This window comes from Zalophus californianus, chromosome 8, assembly GCF_009762305.2.
Source record: "Zalophus californianus isolate mZalCal1 chromosome 8, mZalCal1.pri.v2, whole genome shotgun sequence".
In the NCBI taxonomy this organism is placed as follows: domain Eukaryota; kingdom Metazoa; phylum Chordata; class Mammalia; order Carnivora; family Otariidae; genus Zalophus; species Zalophus californianus.
In genome coordinates, this window is record NC_045602.1 from 82,559,071 (window position 1) to 82,578,059 (window position 18,989).

An 18,989-nucleotide genomic window follows, 5' to 3' on the forward strand; every position below is an offset into this window, starting at 1 on the left:
AATGATTGCAGTGAATAATTAGCCTTTGTGTCTCCCCACAGTTCTGCATGTAGAATTTATAGTTCCAACATGCAGACTTTCCAAAGAAAGGATGTTTGTTTGACCTACCTGTGTGTCTTGAAATATGTATTTAGCACAGCTGTTCTTGTGTGTTAAACTCATCACAAAATGCTGCTTTAATGTAACCCACCATTGATCTGCAGTAAGTGGAAACAAACTCTCTCCTTAATTAGTATCATCCAATCACTTTTTTACAATTCTATAGAACACACACTGTGAACTGTTTAATGGACTATTATTTAGAAAAGTGGCAAAGAGCACACCAAAAAAAAAAAAAAAAAAAGATAGGGAAAATAAAAACTAGCAGTGTCAATGAAAAATATGTTGCAAAATAATGGGAAAAAAAGATGTTTCATTAAGATGAGCCTTCTTGGCATTTCACTGTAGAGATGAATGGTGCCCCAATTATTGCCAGCAATGGATCTGGAGATAGAGAGATTCATTACTTTCAACACCCTTAACTGTCTACCAGTGAATTCACTTATCTGCTCCTTTTTCCACAGAACCTGTGCCGAGGGGGGAGGAAAAAACAAAGAACTGAGTGGAGTAAATGTGTCACAAATTACCACAAACACACTGTGACTCAATGCACTTTTCATTTCTCTCCTCATTAACTGTGTCTTGCTCAAAATGAGCGACTGGGTCCAAACATAATCAAGTCTCACAGATAACAATTGACTTGACCGCTGGGGCAGCCACCACCTCCTAGCTACTGGGAAATAAATTCAGAAATAAAATGAGTTAAAATAAAATTCACTCTGCTCTCTTTTCTGCGCTCAGATAATTTGGAGACCATCAAGGCCCAAAGAAACAATCCATCTCCCTGTGAAAAAGAAGGCCTCTGTACCACCGCCAATAAAGCATGCCTTTAGTGTTACCAAGAGTGAGTATAATTACACGGGGAAAAGGCCATCAGAGTGTCTTGGGCACTGGTATTTTTTTTTTTTTTCCTGAGGTCTTTATCCATAGTGCTACCTGAACAATAATAAAATAAGAGACTTGCTAGGGAGCCAAGAAAGGAGGAAGGGAAGATGGAAAGAAAAAAAAAACAACACTCGGCTAAGCATCACTGACCTGTAACTTGGGAGAGTACGTTATAATTTGAAAGCAGGGATAAAAGCCTGGCTGTTGTTGAGGTTGTATCTTATTTTAAAACAAGAAAGACAGGTTTGAAGAATTTTCGAATGTGTGTGTGTGTGTGTGTGTGTGTGTGTGTCCACTCCTACGTACCTGGTTTTATCAAAGCGGCGATTTCTCAGCAAAGTGGTTGAAGGGCTTCTTTCCTGTTGAAAAGATTTTCCTGCTAACCAGCGTGTTTTATCTCCCTCTACACTTGAGCCAAGTGCTTGTGAGAGATTGCGTCACTCTGGGAAGTTGGGGGCTGGCCTCTTGGGGAGAGAAATGCAGGTAAGAAAGCTTTCTCCTTTTCGCACAGAGGAAATGGAAGGGGTTAATGAAATACGTTTCAAAGTAAGACTCAAGGAAACAGTGGCAAAAGATGACTCTGATTCTCCCTTTAGTCCTTGTGAAATTTCAGTTTCCTGCCTGAACTTCACATTGGTGTGACTGAAATTGGCTATTAAGCTCCACCCCCCGCCCCCTCCCTGGGATCCTTCTCAGGCATCAGAGACCCTGAATCTTGCATCTTGCTCCCACTGCATGATGGAGCCTGGATGGCCCGCTCTCAGATTACTTCCCCCTCTCTTCTCTTCTTGAACCTGCCTCCTCTTGGAAGCCCAAAGCCCAAAGCCTGCTTTCTTTACCTTCACTGAAGTTATTATTTCTCCAAACTGGACTTTAGCTTGAATACAGATGAAGTGAGTCCCTGATCATTCTGGGAGTGATCGAAACAAAACAAAACAAATCATTTATACATTACATTGTGTTATTAGTCTCTAAGAGGTAGTGGGGCAGTTTCACAAGTGAAACCAAGTTCCCGGTATGTCCATAACTGAAACCTCCTTCACAAAGCCCATGCTTCTAGAGGGTATGGTGAGAGTTTCATCTCTGCAGTAAATTAGCACCTTGCCAACTGTTTCATTTTTTTTAATGTCCTATATTTTGGTGCCGGGGTGCAATGCGACATGGGAGCTGAAAAGTAAAATGAGAACAACCCCTATTTCAGTAGCGGGGTACTTCTCAAACATGGTGACTTTCCCAATCACCTAGAGTGCTAAAGAAGAATATGGAGGCCAGGCGCATGGAAGCGTGGAAACAGGAGAGGGCCCTGGGGAGTCCCCAGAGGATGCTGACACCTCCAAAGTGTGCCAACCACTGCAAAGCTAACTTCGTGCTTCTACATGCGATAACAACTATGCACCAGCTTAGGAACCCTATCACATTTGCTTCAGAAACTAAAACATACGAATTAGTGGAGTGCCTGGGTGGCTCAGTCGTTGTCTGCCTTCGGCTTAGGGCATGATCCCAGAGTCCTGGGATCGGCCCTGCATTAGGCTCCCCGCTCATCGGGAAGCCTGCTTCTCCCTCTCCCACGCCCCCTGCTTGTGTTCCCTCTCTTGCTGTGTCTCTCTCTGTCAAAATAAATAAAATCTTAAAAAAAAGTAAAATAAAACATACAAATTATTGAATAAAACCCTGATTACTAAAACTTAAATTCATTCTAGCTATTGTAGGTTCTGGGATTATATCTCATTCTGATGTGATCCGTGATGTGGGTTGTTAGATATCATCATATTTCCATATGTGTCTTGGCATTAAAATTCTCTTTTTATTAATCTAGGGTTAAGTCAATGTATTGAACCACAATATTGCCAAATGGTGCTACTTATTATGGGCCTATGGAATTTTGAAGGAATCTTACAAGACTAGTCCAATTCCTATTTTTGGAAATGTAAAGATTGGATCAGTATCTAAAGGTATAAATATATATTAAATTAAAATTTTATGTGTAGATAAGCATGCTTTCACAATTTTAAGCCAGTTTCCTTCTTGCAAGAATTCTTCTGGGACTTATGTTTCTCATGTGCCGAGTAAATCCAGGAGAAGGTAGCATTTCTCCAATTTATTTCATCATAGAAAACTTTATTCAAGGAACATGTTAGTAAATGAGGCTCCACTGAGGCCCCTTTGGAAGACATTACCTAAACACTAAACATTGTAATACTACATCATGAGAAATAATTTTATTCTACTTAAAAAAAACAAATTGTAGTTTTTATTTATAATGTCTTTAAATAAGGAAGTCTTAGTAATCGAAAAAAGATGAGGGGACAATTTTTATGAATGAACTTTTTATTCAAATTGCATGATATCAATCATCTCAAAACTTGAGAACATTTCTCATGGCGACCATTGTTGATATTGTAGCAGATTGTTTAAAACAACAGCAACAACAACACTACTACTAATAGATTACTCTCCTCCAAAAAATCAGAACAAGGAAGGGCAGGCATGGAAATGGGAGAAATTCTCTGCTTTAATGCTACTCATAGGCTTCTGAAACATATTACATTCCATGATCAGTTACAGGCTGTATCCTCCTGGGTCTGGTGATTGCTGGTTGGTGTTAAGCCAAAGAGTTGGGTTGTTCTTTTCTTTACCCCAATTCACATTCTATCATGGCATCTACATATACAAGCACTAGAGAAAGAGCAGAAAACAAATAAGCTCAGAAAAGCTGGGTTTGAAAAATGCGCAGGGGTAAGATTTGAGCAAGACCCCTAGTATGGGTCATGAGAGTTGGTAGATATGTCTAAAGTCTGATGAATGACGTTGCATTTACTCAGAATTGTACGTGCTTAAATTTAGTTTTCTTACATTTTAATTATTGAATTCCCTTAGATGCCAGCCATATCAGGCTGTAGTAAAACCCCCATTGATGGGGATTGTCATATGATAACTGGCTAATTCCTGTTTTTTTTTTCTTCATTACCTGACAGCTCAAAATGGACATGTGGAACATTTAAAAATACACCCATTTTACAGAAAATAAGATTTATGGTCAAAGAAGGTGAAAACATTTGTCATATAACTTCCATGTGGCAAATTTGAAGTCATGTTTTTCGGGCTTTTTGTACACCCCACCTGGCTTGTTTTTTCTCATACCTCCTCTGGTTGATGCAAGATGTCATGCATTGACCAAAAATGTTTCAGATGTAAAAAGGCACGTGAAATCCAGAGGGACCATCCGGCAGAGAGGCCAACGAAATAGTGTGTGGCAACCTTCCAAAATTTCACCCCCCAAAATGGAGCATTTTAATTTATACCACATAAAGGTACTTTGAAGAACATTAACTCAGACCAGAGCTGTTAGATGGCTGTATGTTTTATAATACTGTGAAGGTCCTAGTAGTTCTGCTTGGATTTAGGTGCTAGAGTTGAAAAAAGAAAAAAAGATTACAGCCAATCTCACTGCATTTTTATTCAAATAATACATAGAAGTTTTGAACAACTCTGAAATTGTGTGTCACACAGTTATAAATCCAGTGAGCTAAGCCATGCTGGTTTTCATTATACTTCCATTTAATTTTCTAATTAATCTCAGAAAACATTAATTAATTTTGTCTTTTCCACAGTCGGCCTGGCACCCTTGGGCCTGAAACACACAAATATTGCTGGCCTCGAGCAGTAATCAAAATTTCTAATTTGTTTGAGCAATCCACTATCTTTTTCCTTACTTCTCTCTCTGATAGGTACTTTCACCATCCTTTAACCCCTCGGCTTTAGATTTTCTATGAACGCATGAATGAAAGAATCAATAGGTATCTCTGGCCAAAGAAAAATGATAAGACAGAGTTGAAGCGAGTTGAAGTTTTCATATGGAGACAAGAGTTGGACTCTGTGCTGTAAAAATTACTTGTCTATGTCCTGGGGATATCATAATCTGGTGCCATTTTGAGTGTGGCATTACCCTGACATCTGCCCAGACACCCCTCAGGAATCGCCTGCTTGACTCAACACACTGCTTTTATAATATTAACTCACAATGAAGTATTGTACAACCCCAGAAAAGCGGACACCCTTAAAAGTTAAAAACACTAGAGTTGGTAGCTGCCTCTTAGCCTTTGCCCTCAAAAGAACACGTATCTCATCATTTCACTCTTTTTGCCAAAAAACAACAAAAAACAAAACAAAACAAACAAACAAACAAAAAACAAAAACAGGAGAGGAAAGACGATGTCCATGAGCCAGGGAGCCCAATTTTGGAAGCAATGAGAGAAGTGTGTGAGATATATGCTACATTGCAGTGGGAAGTGACTTTTGGGCGAGATATTTGAGCTGTAATGCCAAAACATGATTTAAAAAGAGTAGTTGGTCTCTGTTGACTCCAGAGGACATTTAGGCTTTCTATATTTCATACTGTATATGTTGAAGAAGTTATCACACCATTCTATTTAAAATGCCTTTGAAATTTTACTGTGAAATACATAATACCTATAAAATGAGTGCACCCTACACTTTTACAAAAGAATAACAATAAACTTAATGGCCTTGGACCCACAACCAAGATTAGGGAACAAAACATTTTCTGTCCTTAGAAATTGCCCCTATGCCCTCATCAAGAGTTGCTCCTTCTTTCTCAGAAGAGATGACCATAATATTATCTTGATTTTTGTGCCTATTTAGTTGCTTTTTCATTCTAGTTATATTCATCTATGTGTGTCCTCAAGCACTACCTTATTTTTTTCACCTGTTTTAGAACTTTTTAATCAGTAACTATACTGTATTATATTTCCTTTTTTCAATGTTACGCTTTTCAGATCCATTCATATTAATTCATGGAGAGTAATTAGTTGATTTTTAGCGCTGTACTTCATTGTGTGAATGTGGTCTCATTTATTAAATCTTTATCAGATATGTGGTTTGCAAATATTTTTTTTTGCCATTTCAAATGCTTTTCCATTTGTTCATTGTTCCTTTGGCTGTGCAGCGACTTTTTATTTTAATGTAGTTCTACTTTTGGACTTTTGCTTTTGCTTTTGTTGCTTGTGCTTTTGATGTCACATCCAAAAAAATCACTGGCAAGACAGGTCAAAGAGTGTGTTCCTTGTGTTTTCTTCTGGGAATTTTACAGTTTCACGCCTTTTGTTTAAGTCCTTAATCCATTTCAAGTTAATTTTTGTGAGTGGTGTAAAACAGGGGGTCGAATTTCATTCTTTTGCATGTGGATATCAAGTTTTCCCAGCACCATTTATTGAATAGACTATTCTTTCTGAATCGAGTATTCTTGGTTCTCTTGTTAAGTATTGGTTGACCATATATACTGGAGTTCATTTCTGGGCTCTTGATTCTGTTTCATTGGTCTATGTTTCTCCAACTTTGTTCTTTCTCAAGATTGCTTTGGATATTTGGGGTCTCTTGTGGTACCATGTGAATTTTAGGATTTTTTTTCTCTTTCCGTGAAAAAGTCCTTTGAAATTTTGATGGGGATTGCATTGACTCTATAAATGGCATTGGGTAGTATGGATATTTTAACAATATTAACTCTCACCTCTCCCAATGAATAAATATAAATTAGCTTTATTTATCTTTAATTTCTTTAAATGAAAGAAATTTAAGTATATCTAATTTAAGTTATGTATCTTTAAATTCTTACATCAATATCTTATAGTTTTCAGCATATAGATCTTTCATGCCCTTGGTTAAATTTATTCCCATATTTTATTATTTTTGCTGCTCCTAAAAATGGGATTATTTTATTTATTTCTTTTTCAGATAGCTCACTGTTGGTGTGTAGAAATGCAACTGATATTTGTATGTTGGTTTTGTACTGTAAAACTTTACTGAATTCATTGATTAGTTCCAACAGTTTTTTTGATTGAGTCTTTAGGATTTTCTCTATGGAAAATTAAATTATCAGCAAACAGAAACTATTTTACTTCTTCCTTTTTGATTTGAATGTTTTTTATTTCTTTTTCTTACCTAACTGCTCTGGCCAGGACTTCCAATACTATGTAGGAAAGGAGTGGTGAGAATGGGCACCCCTGTTTTGTCCCCAGTCTTAGAGGAAAGTTTTCAACATTTCACCATTGAATATATGGTTAATTATGGGTCTGTCATACAAAGCTTTCATTGTGTTACTTCATATTCCTTCTATACCCAATTTGTTGACAGTTTTCAACATGAGAGAGTGTTGATTTTTGTCAAATGCTTTTTTCTGCATCTATTGAGATGATCATAGGATTTTTGTCTTTCATTCTATTAACGTGGTGTGTCACATTTATTGATTTGCATATATTGAAACATTCTTGCTTCCCAGGAATATATTCCACTTGGTCATATTGTATGATCCTTTTGATGTGTTGTTAAATTTGCTTTGCCTGTATTTTGTTCAGATTTTTTGTGTCTATTTTCATCAAAGCTATTGGGTTATAGCTTTGGTTGTTTGTTTGCTTGTTTGTTTCATATTACCCTTACCCAACTTTAGTATAAGGGCCTCGCAAGATAAATTTGGGAGTCCTTCTTCCTCTTCAGTTTTCTGGAAGAATATCTGAAAGACTGGCATTAATTCTTCTCTAAGGATTTGAGAGAATTCAACTGTGAAATTTCTGGTTCTGGGAGGTTTTGTTGAGAGGTTTTGATTGCTAATTCAATCTCTTATTATTGTTCTGCTCAAATTTTCTAGTTTTTTCATGATTCAGACTTGGTAGGTTGTACAACTTCTGGGAATTTATTTATTTCTTCTAGGTTGTCGAATTTGATGGTATAGTATTGCTCATAGTAGTCTTATGATTCTTGGTTTTTCAGTGGTATCAGATGTAATGTCTCCTATTTCATTTATAATTGTATTTAGTTTAGTTCTCTTTTTTCTCTTGGTTAATCTAACTAAAAGTTTGTTAATTTTGTTTTTGTTAAAAAAATAACTTCAAACTTTTAGTTTTGTTGATCTTTTCTACTGGGGTTTTTTAAATTCTCAACTTCATTTATTTCTGGTCTCACATTTGTTACTTACCTCCTTCTAACATTGGGCTTAGTTCCTTTTTTTTTTTTAAGTAGATTGAGCTATAAAGTTATGTTGTTTTTTTGAGTTTTTTTAAGGTAGGCATGTAACACTATAAATTTCTCTCTCAGCACTGATGTAGTTGCATCCCATAATTTTGATATGGTATATTTATATTTTCCTTTGTTTCAATATATTTTTGTTTGCCTTTTGATTTAATTTTGAACCATTGGTTGTTCAGGAACGTCTTGTTTAGTTGTCACATATTTATGAATTTTCGGTTTTTCTCCTGTTATTAATTCCTAGTTTCACAGCATTATGGTCACAAAAGATACTTAGTATGAGTTCAACCTTTGGAAATTTGCTGAGTTGTTTTGTGACATAACATATGATATATCTTGGAGAATGTTCCATATGTGCTTGAAAGAAAGATGTATTCTGCTGCTATTTGATGGAATGTTCTCTCTATTTTGTCTGACGCATAGTTCAGGTCTAGTGTGTCCTTACTGATTTTCTGTGTGGGTGTTTAAAGTCGTCTGGGTATTTAAGTCCTCTCCTATTATTATGTTGTCTATTACTCCCTTCAGATCTGTTACAATTTGTTTAATGTATTTAAGTGTCCTGATCTTAGGTGCACAAATATTTATAATTGTTATATCTTCTTGATGCACTGACCCCTTTAATATTATATGACAACATTCTTTATCTCATATTACAGACGTGACTTAAAGTCTCTTTTGTCTGATATAGGTATATCAGTAGGTATGGCTACTCTATTCTCTTTTGGTTTCCATTTGCATGAAATATCTCCATCTCTTCACTTTGAGCATATGGGTATTCTGATGTGAGACTCTTGTAGACAGCATATATTTGGTCTTTTTCTTTTTAATCCATTAAGCCATTCTATGTTTATATTGGATAATTTAATCCACTTGCATTTAAAATGATTAATAGGTAAGGACTTATAACCATCTTGCCATCTTGTTAATCGTTTTGTTGTTGTTTTATAATTGCTTTTCTTTTTTTCCTTCTCTCACTGTCTTCCTTTGTGAAATAATGATTTTCTTTAACAATATACTGATTCTTTTCTCTTTTTCCTGTGTGCATGTACTGTAGATTTTTGTTTTGTGGTTATCTTGAGGCTTCCTTGAAACATCTTATAGACACAACATTTATTTTAAGATGATAACAACATAACTTCAATCACATACAAAATCCCTACTCTTTGACTCCTAACATTTTATATTTTCAATGTCATAATTTACATCTCTTTGTATTGTGTATTTTTTAACAAATTATTGTAGCAATAGCTATTTTAAGCACTTTTGTCTTTTCAGCTTTTAACTAGAGTTAAATGAGTTAGAATATTCTCAATCTGAATACTAGAGTTAGAATATTCTGAATCTGAATATATATTTTCTTTACCAGGGTGTTGTATAGTATTATACATTCTCATGTTACTAATTAATGTCCTTCCTTTCAGCTCAAAGACTTCTGTGCAGCATTTCTTATAAGGCAAGTCTAATTGCGATGAACTCCCTCAGCTTTTGTTAGGGGAAGTCTTTATCTTGCCTTCATTTTTTAAAAAGATTTATTTATTTATTTTAGAGAGAGAGAGTATGAGCTGGGGGGAGGGGCAGAGGGAGAGAGAATCTCAAGCAAACTTCCCGCTGAGCATGGAGCCTGATGCAGGGCTCGATCCCATCACCATGAGATCATGACCTGAGATGAAATCAAAAGTCGGACTTTTAACCGACTGAACCACCAAGGTTGCCCCTTGCCTTCATTTTTGAAGGACAAATTTGCTGGATAAAGTATTATTGGTTGGCAGTTTCTTTCTTCCAGAACATTGGTAATTACCCCATTCTCCCCTAGCCTGAAAAGTTTCTCCTGACCTATAAGATTTCTGATGAAAAATCTGCTGATAGCCTTAGGAAGGTTCCCTTGTATGAGAAATTTTTTTCGCTGACTGCTTTTAAAATTCTGTGTCTTCAGTTTTAGAGAGTTTTATTATAATGTGTCTAAGAGAAAACTGTTTTGTATTAAAATTTTGGGGTGACCTATTAGCTTCATCAACTCTAATGTCAAAATTTCTCCCCAGGTTTGGGAAGTTCTCAGCCATCATTCCTTTAAATAAGCTTTCTGTTCCCTTCTTCCTCTCTTCTACTTCTGGAACTCCAGTGGTGCATACTTTGTTTCCCTTAATGGTACCATACCCATGGGATTTCTTCATTCCTTTCTTTCTTTTCTTTTTTTTTCCTCTTCTTATTGGGCAATTTCAATCGATCTGTTGTCAAGTTGATTGAGTCTTTCTTTTTCCTGATCAAGTCTGCTCTTAAAGCTCTGTATTAAATTATTCAATTCAGTCACTGTATTTTTCAACTCCAAAAATTCTCTTTTTTGTCATGTTTTCTATTTCTGTGTTGATTTCTTAGTTTTTTTCTCGATTTAATCAAATTATTTATCTGTGTTTTCTTACAGTTCTCTGAACATGTTTAAAACAATTATTTTGAATTCTTTGTTGGGCACTTTATGTATTTTCATTTCTTTCAGGGAAGTTATTGGAAGTCTTCTATGTTCCTTTTGTGCTGTGATGTTACCCTGATTTTTCATGATCCCTGTAGCCTTGCATAGGTGTCTGCACATTTGAAAAAGCAGTCACTTCTTCTAGACTTTATAGATTGACTTCAATAAGAAAAGCCCTTCCCCTACAGGTGGGGGTATGCTGGAATGTGCTGTGATTCTGGGTCTAGTGGTGCAAGGCATCAAGGTCGGGGGTGTGTGGTGACTCTAAGTCTTGGGGGGTCCTTGATATCTCTTCATCTCAGGTTGCTGGGGTCCACAACATGGACAACGGTGTGGTCCTTAGCTAGTGCTGTGGGGATCTACAGTGGTTTCAAGAGCTATTGGGGTCCTCAGGGAATGGAGACTAGGGTAGGCAGTGGTGGTGGTTAGAACCAGAGGTGTATACTCAGATGCAGGGACCAGTTGTAGGTGCCTGTTTAGTAGCAGGGGTTGGTTATAGACACACATGTAGTGGGGGGTCCAGTCCCAAAGGCAATGGCTGAGGCCATATGTAGGCACACTGGCAGGGATAAGGACCCTGGCTGTCGGTATGCTTTACTGTGGACGATAGGTCTTTCCACAGGTGCCCATCAGTGGAGGCTGGTGTCAGGAAGGGGGTAGATCAAATGAGCTCTGTCCTGCCAGCCAGTGACAGGGACAGGACAAGATTCAGGCCCACAAGTCGCTGCAGAGGCCCTGGATGTGAGTGTGAAGTCTTATGGCTACACAGTTTCCTCACAGATGCACGGTGGTGCAGGCCTCTGATGGGCATCAGGCCATCAGTGTGCAGGTGCAGAAACAAATGCACACATGATAGTGGGGAACAGCTGCAGGGGTGTAGGCAGGTGTTCGACACTTGTACCATCAGGGAAACCAGGGCTGGCTGCTGGTGTGGTTGTGGCTTCTACAAGGGCAGCTGGGATGCAGGGAGCCAGGAAAGGATCAAGAGGTTAATACCTGTGAATGTGAATACCTGTAGGACCAAAACCCAGCAAAATCTGCAGGGGGTCTGTGGTGGTTGTGTTACCCTTTGATTTCTTCCGTGACAAAAGCTGGTGTATAGTTGCCTGCAAAGCAGGTCATTGGGAATCTTGGTTGCTCCTGTGTGTGTACACCTCTCAGCTTTGCAGAACTCCAGGTGGAGTGAAAAGGAAGCGAGTCCTTTGTAGGGTGCTCTGAAAGGCTGAGGAATTTGGTCACTCACTCTAGTCTCCCTTTCGCCATTAAGGGAACTTTTTCTAACTGGGGAGTTCCTTCTCAGCACTGGCTCAGCACTGCCAACCTGGGAGATTGATGGTGCAGGCAAAACAAAGCTGTTTTCCTTCCTTTATTGTGTGGCTCTTCTCAGTTCCCTACCCCGTGTTTCAGTAAAGTTTCTTAAGTGGACTCCAGACCTGTCCCAGGGCTGTTTTAGGTCATGAATAGCGGTCTAATTGTTGATCTTTGTGGAGTAATGGATGCGGGGGGTTACGTATACCACCATTTTGGTTGAGCTATTATCTTTATTCTCCTAAATAATAAACAAATCTGCCCTTTGGAGGGATTCACTATATTTCAAGGTTGTTTGCGATATAAGCATCTTTGAAAAACATAGCCCCAAACAAAGGCAGCTAATGTGTCTGCCCACAAGATGTGCAGAAATGTGAGAGACCTCTGGGAAATTCTTTCATTATCTTAAGGAAATTCTTTGGTCATAATTTGCTAAGATATTTGTTCTATTTTAAATTATAAATGGAAGTTGAATGTCATCTGATTTTTCTTTGCATTTATTGAGACAAGAATATGGTTTTTCTTGTTAAATCTCTAATGCATTGAATTACATCAATCCGTTTTCTAATATTAAGCCCACTTTATTTTCCTAGAAAATTGTTTTCTCTATTTTTCCTGATGAATTTTCTTATTTTTAAAACATATAATACTGAATTCTATTTGCTAATGTTTTGTTTATAATTTTTATATCTGTATGCATGTGTGAGAGTGATCTGTATTTTTTTGTATTGTCCTTTTGCAATTTGGATATCAAGCTTATACTGAGTGTTTCTCCTTGTTCCTCTATTCTAAAAATATTATTTGAGTGGTAGAATTCACAATGAAGATATCAAGTGCCTGTTTCTGTATTTTGTATGGAGAAATGGGAGAATAATTTTGTTCACTGGGTCCATTTTTAAAAATTGTTTCAGAATGATGCTGGGTATTTCTCCTTGAGGTAGTTTCAGAAGTTTTAGTTTTCTAGAAAATGATCTCCTCTCTCATTTTTTCTTTCTTTTTATTTTCTTTGGGCTTATCTTATTTCTCCTTAGATAATTTCTAGGTTGGATAATTGATTCATTAAATTTGAGACTTTCTTTGTAAGTGTTCAAGACTACCACTTCCTTTTGAGAATTTAGCTTTAGCTACAGAGCATAGATTTATTAACTATTGTTCTGTTATAGTTCTGTTTTAATTTTTAAATTTACCTATGATTTATTCTTTGACCCATGAGTTGTTTAGAACATGATTTATAATTTCCAAATATATGGGGCATTTCTAATTATTTTTTTGTTATGATTTCTAATTTCATTTTATTGACATCAGAGCAGGCAAAATGCTCTGTGTGTTACAGGTCTTTTCATATTTTTCTGAGGGCTTTCTGGACTAGCATTTTGTCAGTTTTCATAATTGTTCTATGTGTGGGGTTTAGGAATAACTTGTCTTCAATCAATGGGAGAGATTTCTATATATACCCCTTAGATGAAATTTTTTATTTCTAATATTCAAATGTTTTATATCTCTATGTTTTGTTAATTTGTCCTATTTGTTACTGTGCTCTATAATCTATTGAAATATGTACGTTAAATCTTCTCACTAGGATGGCAGATGAATCCATTTTCTTTTGAAGCCTGTTGATTTATACTTTATGTATTTTTGAGACTTTTTTTTTTTTCAAGCTCTATTACAAAGCTGTCATCACCAAGACAGTATGGTACTGGCACAAAAACAGACACATAGATCAATGAAACATAATATAGAGCCCAGGAATTGAGACTGTTTTATTTTGTGTTAGTTTAAAACTGTCATTTCTTCCTGGTTAATTAAATGTTTTATTATTTTATTAATACAGCTTTTTGTGTAAATGATATTTGATCTAAAATTACTATAACTACGCTAGGTACCTAGTGTCTCTTTTTCCTAATCCTGAGATTTAAATTTTCTCTACCCTATTTCTCAAGGTTTCCCTCTTATAAAATATGAATATGTTTATTTGTTATTCTCTTATTATATTGTTTTTAATCAGACTTAAATCTTTATCTTTCAACTGGAGATTTAGTCCATTGATATTTATTGCAGTCACTGTTTAATTTAGGTTATTTTTAACTTCTTACTTGTGTATTCTTATTTTTCCTTTTTTGTGTGTCTTTTTTTTCTTCTTATCCTTTCTTACTATCTTTTGGATTTTTCCTTGTTCTTCTTTCCTTCTTTTCCTCTGCACTTGTTTAGAGGGAAACCCAGTCTATATACCCCTTTAGTTAATCACATGAGAGAGTAGATCTGCTTTTATGGACTGGAAGTAGAGAGTAGGATATGGGGGCCCTACATGAGCGTAGGCACCTTTTGGTACTCTCTTGTCCACTAGTAATTGTGGATGGAAAATTGTAGCCAGTGGGGTCTGAGGAGGATGTAATAACCAAGGATCACTCCCTTAACAATGGGTCTTAGGGTCATACTACCAGTAATCTACCCAAAGCTGCAGGAGTGAGAGCTGAGGGTGAGGGCAGTTCAGAATGGGAAGTGAAGGGGAAGACAATGAATATTAGTTGTAGCCCCACAACTAATGCAGTGATGGTGGGGTGTTCTTCCTCCTAAAAGCCTCCCTCTTCTAAGGAGGAGAAGGGAAGCCCATGAAAGAGCTCCTCTTTGATCTTTTCCACATATCCTTGCAAGTCCAGGAGCAGACAGATAGTCCTGCAAGAGAGAGATGCTCTGGGGAGAGCAGAGAGCTGTCCCTTTCAGCAGCAGTGCTTGGGATCTGCTTTAAGTCACACTGTCCCTCGTCAGCTGAATTGCAGCAAATGGCTGAGCATAACGGGAAATCAAAGTTTGGTCATTTCTTCCCAATGCAGGATTCCTCTGTGGGCAGTCCTTACATCTGAGCTCCCTGTTGGGCTGACAGAGACTTTCTTAGAGCTGTAACCCAGTCTGCACTTCTCCTACCCAATCCTTCCTCCTTCCTCTCTTTCCATTGGAGTTAATAGGCCTGCATCATAATCTCCAGGCTTTCCCTATCTACTTCTCTTCCTCTCTTCTTTACTTTTCACAGGCACTACCCTCAATGCACCTCCCATAGTTCCAACTCTGCAATGGCAGAGTTGAACCCAACTCTGGCAGAGAGGACCCAAATTAATTCCTGTGATGAATTCAAAGTCCTCGAGCCAAAAGAAGTATTTACTGGTAGGTAGGTCCAAGCAACTTTGTAAGTATTTATGTTCCAACAACTGATGAACTGTGTGAAAAAAAATTCACATTAAAAAAGTTTCCATAATTAGTTAGATAAATAATGACATAATTATTATTTACACTTTACAATTTATATTATTTTCTAATCACATCAGTAAATAGCATAATTAAAATACTGCTCCATAATTAGTAATCGCAACTGGGTGCTAATGAGATGTGTGCACCATTGGGTGGTGTACAACTTCTCAAATCTTGGAAAAAGGTGGGGCACTGACTTCCCTATTCTGGTTTTACACTGATGCTCACATGCACTTGCTTTTCTTTCCTTTTTTTTTTAAATCATGCAGCTTCTCAAAGATATAATAAAGTCATTGAAAGAAATGTAGCATCATCTAAGATTGAAACAGTGACTGGGTTGGTTATTCTCTCAGAGTCTGACTGATGTCAAGTATTGCTGTGCTTCCTTCAAAAATGTGAACCATCCTGTGGCATTTCTGTGGCTACTCTGTGTCCTCCTGAGACACTTCAATGCATACTTTGGGGTGTTTAATACATCTGTTTTTTGGAGACTCTTGCTTATGGTGACTTGTTTCTTTGCACGTTTATTATTTTTAGACATGAACCATTCCTGTTTTAGGAATGTTCCATGTGAGAATTCTGTGAGACCTTAGAGGATTTGCTTTTGTTTCTACTAGTTGTCTGGGTGTGCTACCAATCTGATTTTCCTTTAAATTCAATTTTGGATTTCATAGATATTATGAATTCAGAATAAAATCTCATGGACGGGACCACTCGCTTTTCCAAATCGTAAGGAGCAAATTTGTTCTCCTTTTAATCAGCAAGAAATTTGACAGAACAAATTTCCTTGCTCTTTACCTCTCTTCTCTTTTTGCCTGAGGGTAAAGCCTTTGAGTCCCCAGGTTTATGTGGGAGTTGATTAGATTTCCTCCTGCTTGGACTGGTCATAGGCTTAGCCTTCACCTCCACAGCCCATGTTGTTCTTAGTGTGAGAGTTAGGGACTTCAAGGTTGTTCTGACAAAAGCCTGCAAGATGGAAGCTAGATTGTCTATGTCTTAGGGTTCCTGGTTTCATTTCTTTTTTCTGACATGAATATTCTTCAATACCAGGTCAGCTCAGCAATACATTTAGAATTGTGGGTTTAGTGTTTTCTGTTGTTTTGTTTTGTTTTTTCATTTTAGTTGTGTTTTTACCCAGTATATTCAATTATTCCAGTAGGGAGGTTTATTCAGGGTATCTAATTTGCCATAGTTCTAGAATTGTTCTAGACCTTCCATCGTCTTTAATTCATTATGATCTGGCTCTTGCCTCTCCAACATAGATACACTGCTTTCAGTAAACGCACTCAAACATTTTTTGTTACCAAGTCTAATGAATAACGTATGTCTCCTTCACATCAACTTCTCTGATGGTGCAACATCTCCAGAAAGTTATTATTTCCCTGGTGAGTACGTTGGTCTTCCCAAGCTTCTCATGTATATCTTGTCCCTCTTAATATTCTGTCTGAAGAGCATTTTTGTTTTGATTCTATATCCAGGTAAAGGGAGAAGTTAACCTTATCTGCTTCTCTGACTTTAGTTATCATTTAGATAACTCACAAATCTGAAGCTTTGAAAATCCAGGCATATAATTGCCCCTATGCATGACCTCCTCTACAAAATTGGTTCCTTTTTCTGTTCAGGGGGAGAATTTAGAAATTATGAAAAAGCTATTAAAGCTATTTCCTCACTATGCTCCTGAAAGAAACCTTTGTAATTTGAGATGAATAAGTGGCAATTACACTACACTGACCTGATAGGGGTTATTTTTGGGAAACTGTCCTTCTGGGTTCAGTATAAAGATGATATTCTAATTCTCATAGAGTAAAGGAATGATAACCTAGAATAAATAATACCCCCTTCCACTTCCATTCCTGCTCACATGACTACCATTTTTGTCTTTCCCAAAGTCTCTACTTGGTCATTTGGATGTTTAAGTTTCATTTGAATTTAAGAAGCTTGTAAAATGCAATCCTAGATTGGAGAATTAAGATTTTTGGGAGGTAATATTGGTTATTCTGGAAGACTGGATGAGAGAGAGGAGAATTAAGAAAGAAGGCAGGACTTGAAGGAACGGCAGAAGAGCATTTGCCTGGGAAGAATGGGAGGGCCCATGTGAGAGCCACTGAAATCCTGGACATGATTTCAATTGTCTGAAAGGGGAAGTCACTTGATCTTGTATAAGTCATGGATTTCTAGCACCGGGACTTGGGCAGGGTGTCCAATTTTCCATGTTTCCTTTCCCTCTGTTGAAACTTCAGAGTTCAAAATTGGAGCCCGGAAGGAAATAGCCTCTTCTCACTTGCCACGTGCAAGGATTAGAGAAAACTTCACCCATCACAGCCCTCCTCTGCAATATAATCACCCTCTTCCTTAGTTCACCCCTTCCAATATATTTATTTAAAATTTATTTATTTATTTATTTTTAAGGGTTTATTTATTTATTTTAGAGAGAGAGCATCAGGGGGTGGGGAGAAGAGGGAGAGAGAATCCCAAGCAGACTCAAGCAGACTCGGCGCTGAGCCCAGAGCCGATCTCACGACCCTGAGATCATGACCTGAGCTGAAATCAAGAGTTGGACACTTAACTGACTGAGCCACCCAAGCATAGATTACAATATTCTAATTTGAAAGTGGGGACTGGCTTTTGTTTTCAATTATCATTGACTACATTCTAGTACATGGAATGTTTTCTCAGAAACCAAGAAGTTTTGAATACCCTCCTTTGTAAGAAAAACTGCACATAAAATAAGAATATTAGAAGAATTTGTAATTATTTTATTCAGGGAGATTTCTGAAAACTAAGCTGAGTTAGCTAAGAACAGTTGATCCTCCAGGTCTGATGGCTTCTGCTATCCATGAGTTTTTGAGGTTGTACTTCTTAAGAATAAAAATTTTACCTTGTCTTAGGTATTATGAGGTTATTTTTCAAACACAGAATCAACGAGTTATATATTCATCAACTACACATCCAGCATGAAATTTTGCACCAAGTGGTTTTTATATCATATTCAACAAAATTAGTGAGCATGTTTGGAGTGAGTAGCAGGCTAGCTCCTGGGATGGGGGGGTGGAGGAGGGAGAGGCTACAAAGAGAGACAGGTACGGTTCTGCATGTACAAAGAGCACCGTGAATGAGGTTTTGACAGATTTATACAGTTTATAAGGTCATCTGCTTTCATAGAATCAACTTGTGGTTATATGCTTAAACCCTCCTCATTTTCCTACTTGACTCAATTTGTGCAAGAAACAGCTCCATGTAATCTGCTCTGCTTAATATTTTCCCTGGATAGAGGAAGAGAGCAAGAAGAACTCTTTTCTAGCATGTCTGGTGAGAAATGCCCCAGGCATTGAGCCATAGCGAAGTTCCACGGGACTTTGTGGGACACTTAGAAAAGAGGCTATAAGACCCCAGCAAAGCATAAGAGAGGGAGCTAGCTGCCTTCTTGGCCTGCCTCCTCCTCTCTCTTACTACCCCCTGCCTCCTACTGTCTACTTGGTTAATCCACGAAAAGGGCACTTCACCTATGAGGTAGTTTTTTACGGACATGACATTACCGAAATGATGTCAGTAGAGATTTATTTGAAATTATAATACTATTCAGAACATATAGAGTATGTCAAATACCAGCTTGTCCAAAATGTATAAAATGGACTTAGAATCTTTTTTTTTTCTTCCTACACAGCTAAGTGCTTTTGTGAAGTCATGAATATTTAGTTTCAATGTGGGAAATTCACACCATTACATGGAAAATAGATTCCTCTTAGGAGATCTTAGCCCAAGTATTCAAAGGGCTTTCAGCCTTTGGAGGTGAAAGAGATACAGTTTTTCTTGCCATTGACATGGTGTACATTTGCCTGGTTATCTTTTTCTTTCAATCCTACACAGCAAGAGGCATTTCGGCTGTCAAGCAGTGATACTCTATCAGGTCAGCTTTCACACACACACAAAATGCTAGAGATGCAGCGTGACA